Genomic DNA, 15,013 nt, shown 5'->3' on the forward strand with positions numbered 1-15,013 from the left:
GGAAGGCTTTGCCCAAAGACAAGACTGATCACAGCCCCTTCCCAGGCAAGGGCTGCTCTGAGATATCATTTTCCCTTGCACTGAAAAATGCTTCTAGCTCAAAAATTCATGGCATGGGTTCAAATGTCTCCTAGAAGCTCTTTCAACCACAGCCACAAATATGGTTTCACTCTTCAAATGCTGCATTGGCAGCAGAATCAAAGCTTTGCCACTGCTTGGCCATTCCAGTTTGGAAACAAATTGTTTAGCCAAGATTTCTCCAGTCAACCAAATTCCCACTAGTCATCAATCACAGCAGCCTGCTCAGATGAAGGTGAAACTCTGAATTTGTCTACAGCAAAGCAGCCCCTTGATTTTGGTGCTCTTGTGGCTTTTCCTCAAAGGTAAATTTCTTCACATGAATCATTCCACAGAACCCCTGTGTCTTCCAGGTTGCTATTATTGAACCATCCAGGAGGCAGCATTTAAATGCAAGAAGGTAAAACAACAGTATTGACTGTCCTTTGTCTGAGTTTATTTAATTCTCTAAAGCAAACAGTTTGTGTGAATTGCAGTCCTGGTGATGAAATCATCCTGCACATTTGCTTATAGAGGGTCACCAGGGAGAGCAAATGCACCTGTACTCAGCAATAAATGTTTGATTCTGTGTTGCACAGCAATTATTCAAAAATGAGAGAGACTATTGGATCCAAGGCTGCTGCCCTTTAGGACTCAGCCTGTCAAGCTGCATAGCTCTGTACTTTTTATCCAAGTGGATTTCATCTCCACAAACTTATTACTGTGTGATATTCCAGTTTTCAGTCCAAGATGCACCAAGCTTGCAAAACATTTGAGTACCAGACTGCCTTTTCTTTGCTATAAGGGGCATTGCTTTTTTTAATTATAATCACTTTTATCAATATCCCATGGCATACGAAAGGAGCAAAATTTAAAATGCATGGGTGGTTTATTCCGAGGACAGAGAAAAGCAGAGATTTCAACTGAATCATGCCTAAAATTGCTTCATCCCTGGCTTTAAAAATGCCACAGCTTTAGTCATCAAGAGGAAGTTATGATGCTGGCATATATTTATTTTCTCATGGATTTTTGTACTTCAAAAATTTATCAGGAATGTGGTATTTTTCTGTCTTAAATTAAACAAGGAGCCATTAATATATTTTACAAATACATCCTTCTGAACATACTTTCTTGACATTTATTACTTATCTAGACTTGCACTTGATGTACTTTCACATATTGCTCAGCAAAGAGAAATGCAGCAAAATTCCACAGAGCTTTAAGTGCTTGCAGAAATGGGAACCAACTTCTCCTCAAAGTAAGATTTAATCAGAGCAGTGCCACCCCAACCCTGACCAGATGATCAGTCACCATGGCTTTGAGCAGTATCTTGGGATGTCTGAGCTTACACACTATCACAGACCACTTAATCACCAAATTTAATCAAGATAATCATTAGGCACTGCATCCTGTTTAATGCACAAGGATGTGAGCCTTCCAGCTCCTGCTGCCTGATCAGACCTAACACAGGAATGGGAGTAAAGAATCAGAAAAATCAACAAACTATATCCATAATTATAGGAGAAAAGCTAAACTCAGCTTGCCAAATCCTTAAGAAATCCAGTTTTTTGTGCCAGTTGAAAACCCAAGCCTACATGATTCTTTCAAGAACCTATTTCTTCAGAAGACCAACTTATTATTTTGCATTTGACCAGGCTTGAGAGATAAAGCTGAGGGTCCTGGCACAGTAGGTGTTCAATTGGTGCTTAGTAAGCACTTTCTGCTCAGACAAACCCTGCTCTGCAGAAGAGATGAGGGGGAAAAGGAAAAGCTCCATTAAGGGACTTTTTGAAGGTCAAAAAGCAGAATATAAATCTGTCAGTCATCTCAGCCACTGTACTACACTGCCTCTTGCATCAGCTTTGCAGCTCCAAGAAAACAGTTACAAGACTCTGCAGTTAATACATTTTTTGAAGCACCTCATATTAACTGTAAGCTAAGCAAAGTCACTCTCTGGGATAGATTCTATTAAGAAGATTTTTCCCTATTTTCCTCCAACTTCAAAGTGCCATGTGAGTCTCCTTGTTAGAGCCCAGTGACATCCACACATCCCTGAGCTGGAGAACAGCTGCAGCAGCAATGCATCTATAAAAATTAAAAAGCCCAGAAACATGAAGGCTTGCAAGAAATAATGGAGGGCTGTAGAAAACTGACTAGATGACCCAGTAGGCCACATCTGTTTCTAAATTCTACAAACCCTCTGTGTTAAAAATAGGATGAAAAGTTTTGGGTTTTTTTCTTTTAAACCAGTGGGGATATTGGCTAACATTTTATATTCAAAAAGTGAGTAAGTTTTAATAAGGGCCAGCAGGAAACCAACTCCAGAGAGTGATGGGGAAGTAAAATCCTTTCTTTACATACTTAAAAAATGAGGCTTAAAAAAAATAAGACTTAAAAAATAATAAAATAAAAGTAGAACTGAATGATGGTTACATTTTAATCTTCAGAGATGCTGTCAGCTGCAATAAATCCTTTTTGTAAAATTGGTGTCTTGAGCAGCAAATTCTTATCAAGAGTGTTATTATCAGCCACTGTGGGACTGTGAACAAGAATTGTCACTGTATTTTAATGGCTGCTGGCCATATCCATCAAAAAGGGGGCTCTAACACACATACAGTTATCATTGTTCAAATTTTAATGGATATATGGTCTTCCCATTCATTATTCAAGTGACATTCAGATGCAGTTTCAGTCAAAGCTGCCCCTTCATAAATGTTATTAGCTACAAATGTTCCTTTAATAAAATATTACACTATGCAAAAATAAAGCATTGTACTGATAATCAAAGGAAAACGAATGGCAGGAACTAAAATCCACAGCAATACAGTCTGAACTCCTTAGTCAAAAACCTCTTTGATTTTAATGACCAGAATCATCACAGGAATGCAGGATCAGGCCCACTGGGCACACACAGGACACAAAAAAACACCTTCTCCAAACTCTTGTGGCTTCCATGCACAGTGTTACCTGATTATTTCAGTCAGAAGGGGTCTATCTGTGGTCAGCCTGACCACAGCTCAACAATACCATCTGCCAATATACATGGACACCTTTACATTCATTATCCAACTGCTTGGACAGCACACCTTGGAAACGAAACCCTCTGGAAATGAGTGCTGTACATGGTTCAGTGCCATTAAGGCTCTGCTCTTCTGGTGGGTGCTCTCTTTTTTTTTATTTTATTAACTTGTATGTATCTTAAGTCGGGCACTCAGAACTGAAGCATCCTAAATTTAATCAGGTTGCACACACTGGCCCCAGACTCGAGCCGGGAAACTCCTGTTTGTTTTCTCCACATTAACACCAGCTCAAAAAGACACTTAAGCTCACACCTAACTTTGTAACCACAGGATCATTCACCACTCCCTTAAATAGTTCAGATACCAATGCTCTGCTGAGTGAGTTTTATAAAAATCCAACAGCAGTCAGTAGTAATAAGTCCTGTGCCTGACCTGTGCAGCCAGGAGGCTGGAGCACCCTGCAGGGATCCCAAACAGGGTCCCCACTAATGCCACAGGGCTGTCCCCAGTAATGCCACAGGGCTGTCCCCACTGCCCAGCATCCCACCCAGCTCCAGGCCCACAGCCACACACTCCTGCTCCTCTCTGTCTGGGAATGAGATGTATTTCTACATAGGAGGTATCTATTTTGCAAGTTATATCTTGTGTTTCCCTGCCCTGCTCTTGTAAGTATGCATTTGAGATGGAAACAGCAGCAAGGCTGGGTGTCTGAAGCAGGAGGGACTGGAGCAGAGGGGTTTATCAGCCAGAGCAAGAGGCTCTTCTTCTGCAGCAATTTAGCATGAAATTAGATTATTTCTACCAGGATGAAAGAACAAAACACTTCAGTGGAGTTGGGAACCTGCCCCACCTGAGTATAGACAGAACATGGAGAACATGAAGGTAAAACCAGATCCTGCTAAACCTTGTCAGCTCAGATGGAACTCTGGACTCCGCTCAGAGAAAGAGTCAAGAGAGACAACAACAGGAGGATGCCTGACTGCAAACTTGTGCCTCTAAGCCCTCCTGGTCAGTAGCCCTCTTCCCACACAGGCACCTAAACTCTACAGAGACTTTGTCATAAAAGAAACAAAACCAAAGCAGTAGTAGTGGCAATGATCTCAGAGAACCTGGTGTGATGTCCCTGCACCTTTACAGAGTGAGCATTTGCCCTGTACCTCATGGCTGCATACAACAGGCACCCAAAAATCACTCATTTTCCTCTCTCTGCCTGTGCTTCCTCAGAGCTCCCACACTGAACATGTTGTGCCCAACACACATGGATGAGATGGGCTTTTGCAGAAAGCCAGTTTTATTGAGAAGTAGACTGAAGAACATTCTCCCTTCCCACCTCTGAGGGCTCTGCTCAGCCTTACACCTGAAGGATTAATAATCTATGACCTGAAAGAATAGCACTGGCTGTTATATTTTGGGAGAGGAGGAAGAACTTGGGAGGTACTTTTGGGTGCAGGTTCAGCTGAAGGAGCAGGAGTACAAAACAGGCACTCTCCTTGTAGCCTGAGGAAGGCCTTCAAACAGGTGCGACTCCATGCACATGTGGAGGATCTGGCCTGGACTGATGTACAATACACAAATGATCTTAATGGCTCAAGAAAAAAGACCAGAACAATCTCCTAACATCAGCCAATTCAACAGCTTTAGAGGAAGGATCATCAGCATCAAGAAAGAAAATCAAGAAAAACATGCCCAGGGAGAGATGCTCAAGGACAGAGTACAATTTTATCAGAGTAAATCTGGATTAATCCAACTGGTTTTGATGCACACTCATCCCAAAGAAGCACATCAGTTTTTCTGTACATCAACAATGATTTTTTCCCCCCCTACAATTTGGATAAACCTTTCAGATATCCACCATTTGATCCTGATGATTCAATTTCATAAAGAAGTTTCAATGGGAAGTTGTTATCCCTCCAGCCTGGGTGGAATCTGTCACTGTTGTTATTTTAAAAGGTGACCATAAAAAGACATCTCATCCAGGCTACAAAAACCAGCATTTTAATCTTGGAACTCTTTCTGTAATGCAGGGTTATTTCCATGGAGCCAGGAGGGAAGAAGTACCCTCTTCACTGCTGCTCCTCACTTAAGAGTTAAAACACTTTCCAAATCCTACATTTTTAAGCAAGGTGATTTCCCAGAGCCTTTGCTAGATTTAAAAATGAAAATTAAAGCATTATTAGGGGCTAAGGGTCAGGCATATATGCGGGCAACTATTTGGCAATGACTCCACCTGGAACAAAGAGATTCTAAAATAAATTTTTTAATGAGAAGGATGGAGAAAAGCCAAGCAGAAGTTGCAGAGGACACCTCATTAAAGAAATTGATAAGCCCAAGTCAGGTCAATCTGTTTAAGTAACTCAATGGCTTCAGTCAGACTGGAATAGATCTGTTTAATTTGCCTTCAGAAAAGCAGCAGCACAGTGGGAGCGGAGGAGGAGACCTCGCAGGGAGCCATCAGTGCTCCCTTCAAGTTGGTAATTTTGCAGAAAGTTGCATCTGTGCTTTACTCCCTTGGAAGAGAGACATCTCACATGGAATGAGCTGCAGGAGCTGTAGGCAGTGGCAGCAGCACTCCCAGCACAGTGGGACAGGACTGTGGGACCTCCCCTGCTCAGCCACAGCCCGTACGGGGCACCACCAAAGAGCCAATCTGGCAAACACAAAACACTCAATTTAAGGCATGAGCCAGAGCCTGGCTGATTGTTACACCTTTGCAGCACTGAGAGAGTTTCAGCAGGAAAGAGGAGCTGATTTTCTGCCGGAACAAAGAGCTCAAAATATGGTTCTCATTTTGAAACTCAAGCTCAGGGGCCCTGAAAAGGAAAATGAATTCTTGCAGTTCAGTGTAAGGACTGTGCTGTGAACCAAGCAGCACTGTCTGGTCTCTGTCAGGATGCCTGCCCTCATTCTGCTCGTGTGCTGACCAGAGTTATCACTCACTTGAGGATTTCCATGATGCTGAGAGCAGCACCAGCATGCCATGCAGCCTGGCTGGAAACTGCCACAGCCAAAAGCATCTTGGTAATGGATGCTGCTTCCAGGGCACTGCATCAGCTGCACCCACTGAAATTGCTACTAAACCTAAAATTCCTGCTAAGCTCAGGCACCTCATCTGCAGGTACCTGGGTGACCTCACTGGTGAGACTTCGGGGCTTATTTCATCACTGAGCAGAAGAATAATGTCTTTAAGTAATTGCGTGGTTTGATAATAGGTAAATAAGAACTTTGCCTGAAAAAAAAAAATTAAAATAAACCCAGTGCTGCTTTTATTGGGCAGATCTCAGCAGCAATACCATGGGAGGTTCTGTCGTGCTTGGACTTAATCTGCCTTTTAGAGATGATGTAGAAGCAATTATGGTAATGATTAAGAGGCAAACACAGAGCAAATGGAGTCCCTGTCACCCAGTCTGCAAGCAAGCATTAAACTTTATAATGTATGACTGTACACAGTAATGAATAAGTACATCTCTCAAAGGCTTTTGTTCCTTGCAGCTGTATTCTGAGGGGCTTGGTGCAGTCCCAAATATTAAATGTCCCTCAGTAGGCCCTCAGCAACCATGAGGTTTTGAATTCTTTCAATAGACCTTCTGGTCTCAGCGCTGGGAATCACACTTCAATGCTTATTCTGCTAATAGGAAGGTTAGAAAAAAAATATTAAAACATGAAGGGAGAAATTCCCACATTACTACCCAACCTGAAAAGGAGGCATTTTAGTGAAACACCATTAAGATGACCATGACAACATCATTAATCTTATCAACACAGCAATAACGCACAAGACTAAAACCTGCAGCATCAAAGTGAAACCCATTTATCTGGAACTGAGCAGATTATATTTTAGCCTGGGAAAAGGTACTACATCCCCATTGAAGGTTCTCCTGATTTTCCAAAAGGGGACATGTTAGGCACATACTTCACCAGGGATGTGGGGATCCCAGGGGTCCCAGCCATTTTATGCACTACTCATGACAAACAATCAGAGGGGTTTGGGGTGGAAGGACACTTAAAGATCACCCAGTTCCAGCCCCCTGCTGTGAGCAGGGACACTTTCCACTGGACCAGGTTGTTCTAAGCCTCATCCAGCCTAGCCTTGAACACACACCAAGGCACAACAAGGAGCCCCTGGCAACCCACCACGCACACTAATGGCTCCCCTTTGGGAGGAAAGGAGCTACACAGGTTGGAGAGATGAAGGTTTTAGCCAGGATTTTGGATGGATGATTACTACAGACCATTAAGCTGCTCTCCTCTGGCTGGATTTATTGTTGACTCAACCAAGAAACACGACAGGGGTTGGGTACCTGCCAGGGCTGTGCAAAGTTGAGCCAAATTTATTTTAAAAAAAGGAAAAGCCAGTGTAAAATCGGAAGGAAGCAACACACACTTGTTTCCTCTTGCACCTGCAAAACCAAATCTAACTTCCCTTCAATGGGAAAACTGCAAGTGCAGAAGCCAGAAGCTTGTGAGAAACACACCCCCCACCTCCTTGCCACCAGGAATATTCCCAGTGGATGTTTAAAAATCCCCATCTCCATCACACACTTCACTTCCCAAAGTTGAGCACATTTTGCTTCACCTCCTCCTAGCAACCTGCAGTTCCTTTTCTAGGGGGTGTGACTGACAAAGCAACGAGAAGGGGAAAAAAGCAAACCTGACAAATGCCCCCGTCCCCAGGGCAGCAGCTCGGAGCAAGTGGACACGGCAGAACCACGGGAGCCTCAGGAGCGCTGAGAGATGGATGATCTGGATCTGCAGAGAGCTTAGGTCTGTCAAATGACTTCTGCAGGCTTCGTGCCAGAACGAAGCAGAATGAAACAGAGATAATCCTCTGAAAGAATGCCCCATACAGCAGGGGAACAGCCAGATGCTTCCTGTGTATGATATTTCAGGGTGGCATAAGACACAGATCAGGACAGAGGTTCAGCAAGGTCAGCAGCAGCAGGTCAGAGGGGGAAAAAAAGGTTTAAAAAATTGGAATACAACAAAGCAAAAGCAGAACTACAGGGCAAGTGCTTTGTGCTGGGAACTTGTGACTCCCTGAGCTCTGGCACTGAGAAAGGGCACTCAGAGCACCAGAGAGGCACCTCAGAGCAAAGCTGCACGTGGGGGGATGGTAATCTGGGGGTTTCTGCAAAGTCAAATACTCATAAAAGGTTCAGAAAAAACCTTGCAAACAAGGAAAGCATCATTCCAAAACAGACTTAGTACTCCCCAACCTGAACTGCAACTTTTGATGCAAAAGCTTCCAGAGTTAGAATAAAATAAAATAAAATAAAATAAAATAAAATAAAATAAAATAAAATAAAATAAAATAAAATAAAATAAAATAAAATAAAATAAAATAAAATAAAATAAAATAATTAACATGCTAAAATTGCATACAGTATATTTTTCTTTGCTTTTTTTTTCCTGGAAGCATCTGAAAATCTAAGGAAAATCCGTAACAGTCATGTTAGACCTCAAAAGTTTTGTTTTGCTTTGTTTATTTTTAACACACTTCCTTAAGAATCTAAAATTAGGTAATTAAGAAAATAGTGCCTCTAGCAGACATCTGGGCTTTCTGTGGTCAGATTTTCCACCTATATCATGTGCTATTTAGCAACATCCTTCCTTGTCTTCAAGTATTTTGGTGCCTCAGGGGATTTTAGATCACATCATAACTAAGGCTATAGCTGCCCAGCTAGTGACAAATAATATTATGAGTCAAATAATATTAACAGAATATTATGAGTTGAACACACAGAGAGACAGACAGCAGAGTGTTTAGAGCCAGAGGTGTGATGCAGAATTACAAAACAAAATCTTCTCAAAGTGAATCGTGTTTTCACATCCCTCAGCTGCATTTGCAAAGCATTGCTCCTTTTACTCCTCTATGATTGACCAGTATTTTTGGCTTTATTCTTTTACATACTTAGCTGTTAACAGAGAAGAGAAATAATGTTTCTCTACTAAACAAATTTTACTTCTGCATCCCCTCACCCCTTCCTGAGAAAAGCCAACAAGAAGCACACTTTTGCAATGACAGTGAACGTGTGTAAGAGCAATGGGCTATCAAATTATAACAAATGTGTTGTAATATCAACACTGACTTGCATGCACAGCAGAGCTGCCCTGCTGGAAAAGGAGCTAATGAATCCTCTGCTACAAACCATCAGAAAAGTGCATTTGAGCAGTGTGAACAAAGGGAAATTGCCACTGAAATTACAACTGTTCAGATGGTTGTACAGGACAAATTCCATCCTTGGGTTATCACCAGCAGCTGGAGTTCCAAAAGGCCACCAGAACATTCTGAAAGGCTCTTTCAGACAGGAAGAGCCATTTCCTCCTTACCCCTATGGAGGCAAAAATACAACCCAAACATGAGACACAGCACCTGGTGTATCAGAAACCCTGCCCTCCTGGTTAACTCGAAACTACAGCACAGTGCAAATGTCAGGGTCAACGAGACTCTGATGAAGCATCTCCACTCCACTGGAACTTTAATGTTGCTATTCTTTCATTTGAGAAAAAAAAAAGAACACCCTAACATTTGCCCTGTGCAGAGGGCTCAGAGCATCCTTTAAATCGGGGGACATGGCAAAGTAATAAATACTTGAGGAAGCTGTTTCCTCATGGGGATAAAAACCACTTTGAAAAGGGTTCCCTGACTGCACGTGTGGGCACTTGGGATGGGGTCAGTCTGGACCACCCATCCATGGCTGTGCACAGGGGTGTAGGCAGCAGGAAGGCACCAACCAGCTTTCAGCTGGGCCCTGGATCTAAGCACAATTGAGTATTTGGTTTTTGACTTTGTTTTATGTATTAAGGTTTTATGGAAAAGAGTCTGGGTCCTCGGTTCTGCAGGACACAGTCAACCAGGCCACTGATTTTCTTTCTTTTCCCCTACAGAAAGAGGAACAGATCCTGTTCATTTTGGACCATAAGGAAGCTTCTTCATCTCTTCCACTTTTGTCTAAAAGGAACACCTACATGTTGGATATGTTTCAGAAGATAACATACACACACACATACACACACATATATAAATACTTTTTGTTGGTTTGGGTTCTTCTAATGACATTAAAGCAAGGCAGCGTGGCCCTCAGTGACTTTCAATAAAGTGCAGACAACTCAGTGCTGTTTGGGCTCTGAAAGTCTCCCCTCAGGTTACTGGATGGGCACTACCTTGGTGCTCCAGTTCTCCACAGAAGGAGGCAACCACAGACCCAGCATCAGCTCCCCCCTTCAGACACCCCAGCCTCTGCCCTCTAGCCCCTGCATTCCCAGCTAAGAGGTTAACAGGATCTCACTCCAGCTGTGCTGGGGCAGGACCCAGCTGATCCCACCTCACACCTCAATGCCTCAGCAAGTCATCAAGGCTTCTTTATCCAGCGGCACAGAGGAAGTCCCACCTCCAGAGCCTCTTTTTCCAATGCCTCCTCTAAACGAGACAAATGACATGTTGAAGTACCTACTTCTCACTGTGACCCATAAAAGGAGGAGAGATTACCAGGTATGACAGTAGCACACGCTTTGCAGATGCTTGTACTCTGCCAGATGTACCAACATCTGCACCCTGGAGTATCTGCACTCCAAGGAAGCTCTAGCACAGGAAAACTCTCATTGTCCCATAAGGAACATGAGCTGTTTTCACCTTCGTCCTAGGGTGACATTATGATGCTTGTATCCCCATTCCTGTGTTCTGTTTATGTTGGATATTATGTTCTGTGCCTTCAAGACTGGCTCTGAAAAGTGAAGTTTTGTTTTCTTATCAGTCTGCTCACTCTCCCACGGTTGGTGGGACACAGACTGGGCAGTACACAGTGCTGCTTTTGCTTTTTGCTCTTGATTTCACTTTTGCTCTTGCTTTTTGCTTCTGGTTGTTGGTTAGTTTAGCTAGGCAGTCTGAACTTCCCTGGACTGTTTTTCTTCCCCTTTCTTGGACCTACTCGAGCCTGCTCCAGACTGGGACCTGGGAACACCGAGAGTTTGCACCTTGTGGCTGCAGCAGCTGCCCCAGTGCTGAAGGGACTGATAACAGAGTGACCACCCCCAAGAGAGACTTTCTGAATTTGTTATTTTTTTCAGAGCAGTGAAAGAGTGGTGTCATCCAGTATTGTTCATTTTGTGTGCTGGGGGGTGCTGTGCCTGTTAAATAAACAGGTTCTTTCCACTTCTCTCCGAGGAATCGTTCCCAAACCAGTGGGAAGGAGGGGTGGTGTGGGTTTGCTTTTGTGGAGGGGCCCCCTTTGGAGGTATTCTCCCAAACTGCCCTAAACTGGGACAACCTTGTACCATGCCTGTCCTCCACGCACTCACTGCTTTTCATTTCATAAGGAGGGCAGTCTTCTGCTGATTGAGAGAAACTGGAGTATTCTTAAAAGAAAATGAAGATCCAGTTTGCTCTGAGACTTGTTCCTGCAAGATTGTTTTTACATTATGGGGTCACAGCAGGGTATTATTCCCAGTACTGATCCTGCCAGTGGCTCTGTCAGCCAGCAGTGAGGAGAAGAGGCAGGAGGAGTGGGAGTCTTGTCCACGAGAGCCACATGTGCCCACATAGCCCTGGAGCAAGATGGAGAAACCAAGCCCTACCCTCAGTGCTGAAAGGCAGGGCCAAACATGAGCATGGGTTTTTTTGTCTTAGTCATCCCACATGTTTTTTCTCTCCACTTTGCTTCTTAAGGAAATAAGTCCCAGAAGGCAGGTGTTTTTCCTAGCTGTTTGTTTTCCTGGCTTCTCTGATCACTGGCTCCAATTGACGGCTCTCTCTTGTCCCTTTCTGTCCTCACCATGAACCCAGGACACCCAGGAGGACAGTGCTCTCAGCAGCCTTGCCTGAAAAGCCACAGAAATGAAGAATAAAGACACGTCTGGGAACAAAATGTACTGGAGCTGGAATGTTCAGGAAGCCCTGAAAACCTAAAACCACCTTCCCTGGCATGGGTACAATTGCCACATTTCAACCCCCCTTCCCAACACTGGGACCAAGAGGAGAGAGATGAAACAGTGACAGGCTCCATCCTGCCAGAGAAGAGGAGCTCCGTGGTGGCAGCTCCCTCCACTCTCCATCACTGCATGACAAGCACAGTAGGAGAAGAACATCTCTGAGTGGTCACTGCAGACTGCACAGCACCTCAGCTTATGGACCTGCCTGGGCAGCAGAAATTCCTCATGGATTTTCCATGATTCCCACCAAGGAATTTTCTGCTTAAAAGGGTGACACCTTTGTAGTTGCTTAGGGCCTGGCAGCTCTCCAAACTCCCATCCCATGGGATGCACCTGGGTTGATTCATTCCTGCACCTGATTCCCTCCTGCACCCTTCTCTGCTCAAGGGTCATCGTGGCTGGGTCTCCCCTCTGCTTTCCTGGCAGGCAGGCAGCAGCATCCCACTTGGATAACACCTCCAACAGTGTCCCAGTCTTTGCCATGCTGACAGCAAATCCTGCTGAGGGACATTTACTCTCAGCACACTGTCAATCACTGCTGTAACCACGTCTGCTATGTACCAAGATTAATCACAGAATGGCTTGGAGTGGGAGGGATCTTTGAGATCTTCTTGTTCCAAACCCCTGCCAGGGGCAGGGACACCTTCCATTAGAGTGAGTTAGTCACAGCCCCATCCAGCCTGGCCCAGAACTCCTCCAGGAATGTGACATCCACAGCTTCTCTGGGCAGCCTGTTCCAGTGTCTCACTGCCATCACAGCAAATGAGCCACTCATTCTTCTCATCCTGAACATTAAAGGCTACAGGGTTGCAATTTGAAAAACCTAAACCATTTAGATAAAATTCCATCTAAACCTGCCTCTGTTTTTCTTTCCTGTACATCAGAAGGCAAGACAAGTGCTCTGTTTCTCTTGTTGCAGATTGGGACCTCTCAGTGTAGACCTGGCTGGTTTTTATTATTCCCACAAGCAGCAAAGCTCCCCTTCCCATTGTTACCCTCTGACACACTGTCACTGAGGGGCAAAAAGGATGGAGAAGAAGGTAATGACACAAAACACAAGGGTTTAACCTGAAGTTTATTCCTCTTTGGCTGTCTGAGGCTCCTTGAAGCATGAATCCAGTTCTGCTGTTTAAAACAGGAATTACCCAAGTGACTCAGCTCTTGCTGAGAGAGAGAGCACTGGCTTTTTCATCATGTGCCAGTGCTCAGGGCATGCCACTTGTCCCTGCTTAAAGCAAGAACCCAAATCCTGCAATTTATTCCTGGGTCTGCTGTGGACTGTGTGGCTTTGGGGAAATTGCAAAGAAAACTGGAAAACTCAACAATTTTAAACTGATGCTTACATTCTCAGCCTCTTCCTGTACAGATTGTTTAAGCTCCAATGCTGAAGCTGAGATCTCAAACTTGTGCTTATATTGTGAGTTTCATTCACATAGTCATTAGCAGCATTAAACTGGGGGAGAATCTGCTATGAAACTTAATCAGCTGGTGCCATGAAAAAGTGCTGGCATGGCTGTTTGATGCTGTGATAGAGGCTGGTACTCCAAACCAGGAGAGAGAAGAGCTTTTCAAGTTCTGCTCATTATTGCTTTGCAATGACACAGGAAACAGCAAGGGTTTTAATCTCTAAATAATTTTTCATTCAGGGTTTTGGGAACAATCTAGAGGATAGAGAAGTTGTTTTGTTTTGTTTTCTCCATTAAATGCTTCATTAAAGTGCTGCTCATTTAATAACAAGCTTGGGAAGGGGAAAAAAAGGAAATAAATGATGCGTTTTTATGCAAAACCAAGACTGTGACACCTCTTTGCTCTTGTTGTGCTACAAACGAGCTTGCTTGAGTTGCAGGAGACTTGGCTTTGCATAAGAATGTTTCACAGAACAAGTGGGAAAAACAATTTTAAAACACAAGGGAAACATTAAGAGGGAAAACACAAGATAAGATGGCCAGATGAGCAGCTAAAGACTCCAACACCTTGATCTCAGCACATCAAATAGAATGCATCTACTTACATGCAGCCTGTGCCCTCTTCCTAAAAATACACTGCCTCCTTGGTGCAGATATTTGATTTCAGATCAAAGCATTCTCAAAGGTTGTTTGTTTTTTTTTTCCTTCCAGCCACTTCCTCTAGTAACCCTCACTGCTCCAAACACCCCTTGATGCACTGAATACAGGGCAGCTCTTGGGACTCAAGTTTCAGGGCTGTACATCACCATGACTGACCAGGCTTCAGCAAAAAGACTGTGCAATGAAAATTTCAGGAAGAGGGAGGATTTACTTTGGTATGACACCACAAATCTGTCTTCATTTTGGAGTAATTAAGCCCAGCAGCTACAAACCTGGCTACAAACCCAGGGCTGCTACAGGTACCCTGCAGCAGTGTGAGCTGCAATATTTGTGACTAACACAGATTTATGGAGGGTCTCTGCCCAGCAATCCCCAGCAGTGAGAGCATTACTGCAACCCAGAGCAGTGGTGGGTGCTCCACACCTGGAAACCTTCAAGGACAGCACAGACAGGGCTCTGAGCAACCTGATCTAGGGGAAGGTGTCCCTGCGCCTTGCAGGGGGTGGGACTAATTGATTTCTAAAGGTCCTTTCCAACACAACTCATTCTGTGGTTCTGGGATTCTTCTCTGCCAGCCTATCCCCAGGGTCACGGGCAGAGTGTGATGCTTGTGATGCAGAGGAGCAGCAAATACAAGAAGCACCCAATGAAGTCACCCTGGCCATCCAGGCACAATGTGGTGAAATCCTGCCCATGGTAAATCTGATAAAAGCTGCAGGCAGAGGAAGGAACTCAAGAGCCTGATTTGCTGTGGCTGGGTTATTTTAAGCATAGTAGAAAATGCATCGATGATCCTTGGTTTAATAATTGAGAGCATCAAACTAAAACTTCAGGCCAAATTATGTTCTCATTTTAGTTCATTTAGATCTGTGAAAATGAATTGAATTACTCAAGATCCTCATCGATGTAATAAACCTGGTCATTTTGGCTCTGCAGTCCGTGGGT

At 43.9% G+C, this 15,013-nt stretch overlaps 1 protein-coding gene across 3 annotated transcripts in view; it reads right to left on the reverse strand.

The window, feature by feature from the left end:
- Window positions 1–15,013, reverse strand: part of ST3GAL1 (ST3 beta-galactoside alpha-2,3-sialyltransferase 1) — an 84,055-nt gene that overhangs the window by 52,395 nt on the left and 16,647 nt on the right. Inside the window, exon 1 of one of the 3 annotated variants that reach the window (XM_063174483.1) lies at window positions 7,726–7,811. The exons of the other annotated variants lie outside the window; for them this stretch is intronic. The gene's annotated coding sequence lies outside the window, so the exon portion shown is untranslated. Of the gene's footprint in view, window positions 1–7,725; window positions 7,812–15,013 lie in introns of those variants that run through there. 3 annotated transcript variants of the gene reach the window in all.

The sequence above is a fragment of the Melospiza melodia genome, chromosome 1 (assembly GCF_035770615.1).
Source record: "Melospiza melodia melodia isolate bMelMel2 chromosome 1, bMelMel2.pri, whole genome shotgun sequence".
NCBI classification, from domain to species: domain Eukaryota; kingdom Metazoa; phylum Chordata; class Aves; order Passeriformes; family Passerellidae; genus Melospiza; species Melospiza melodia.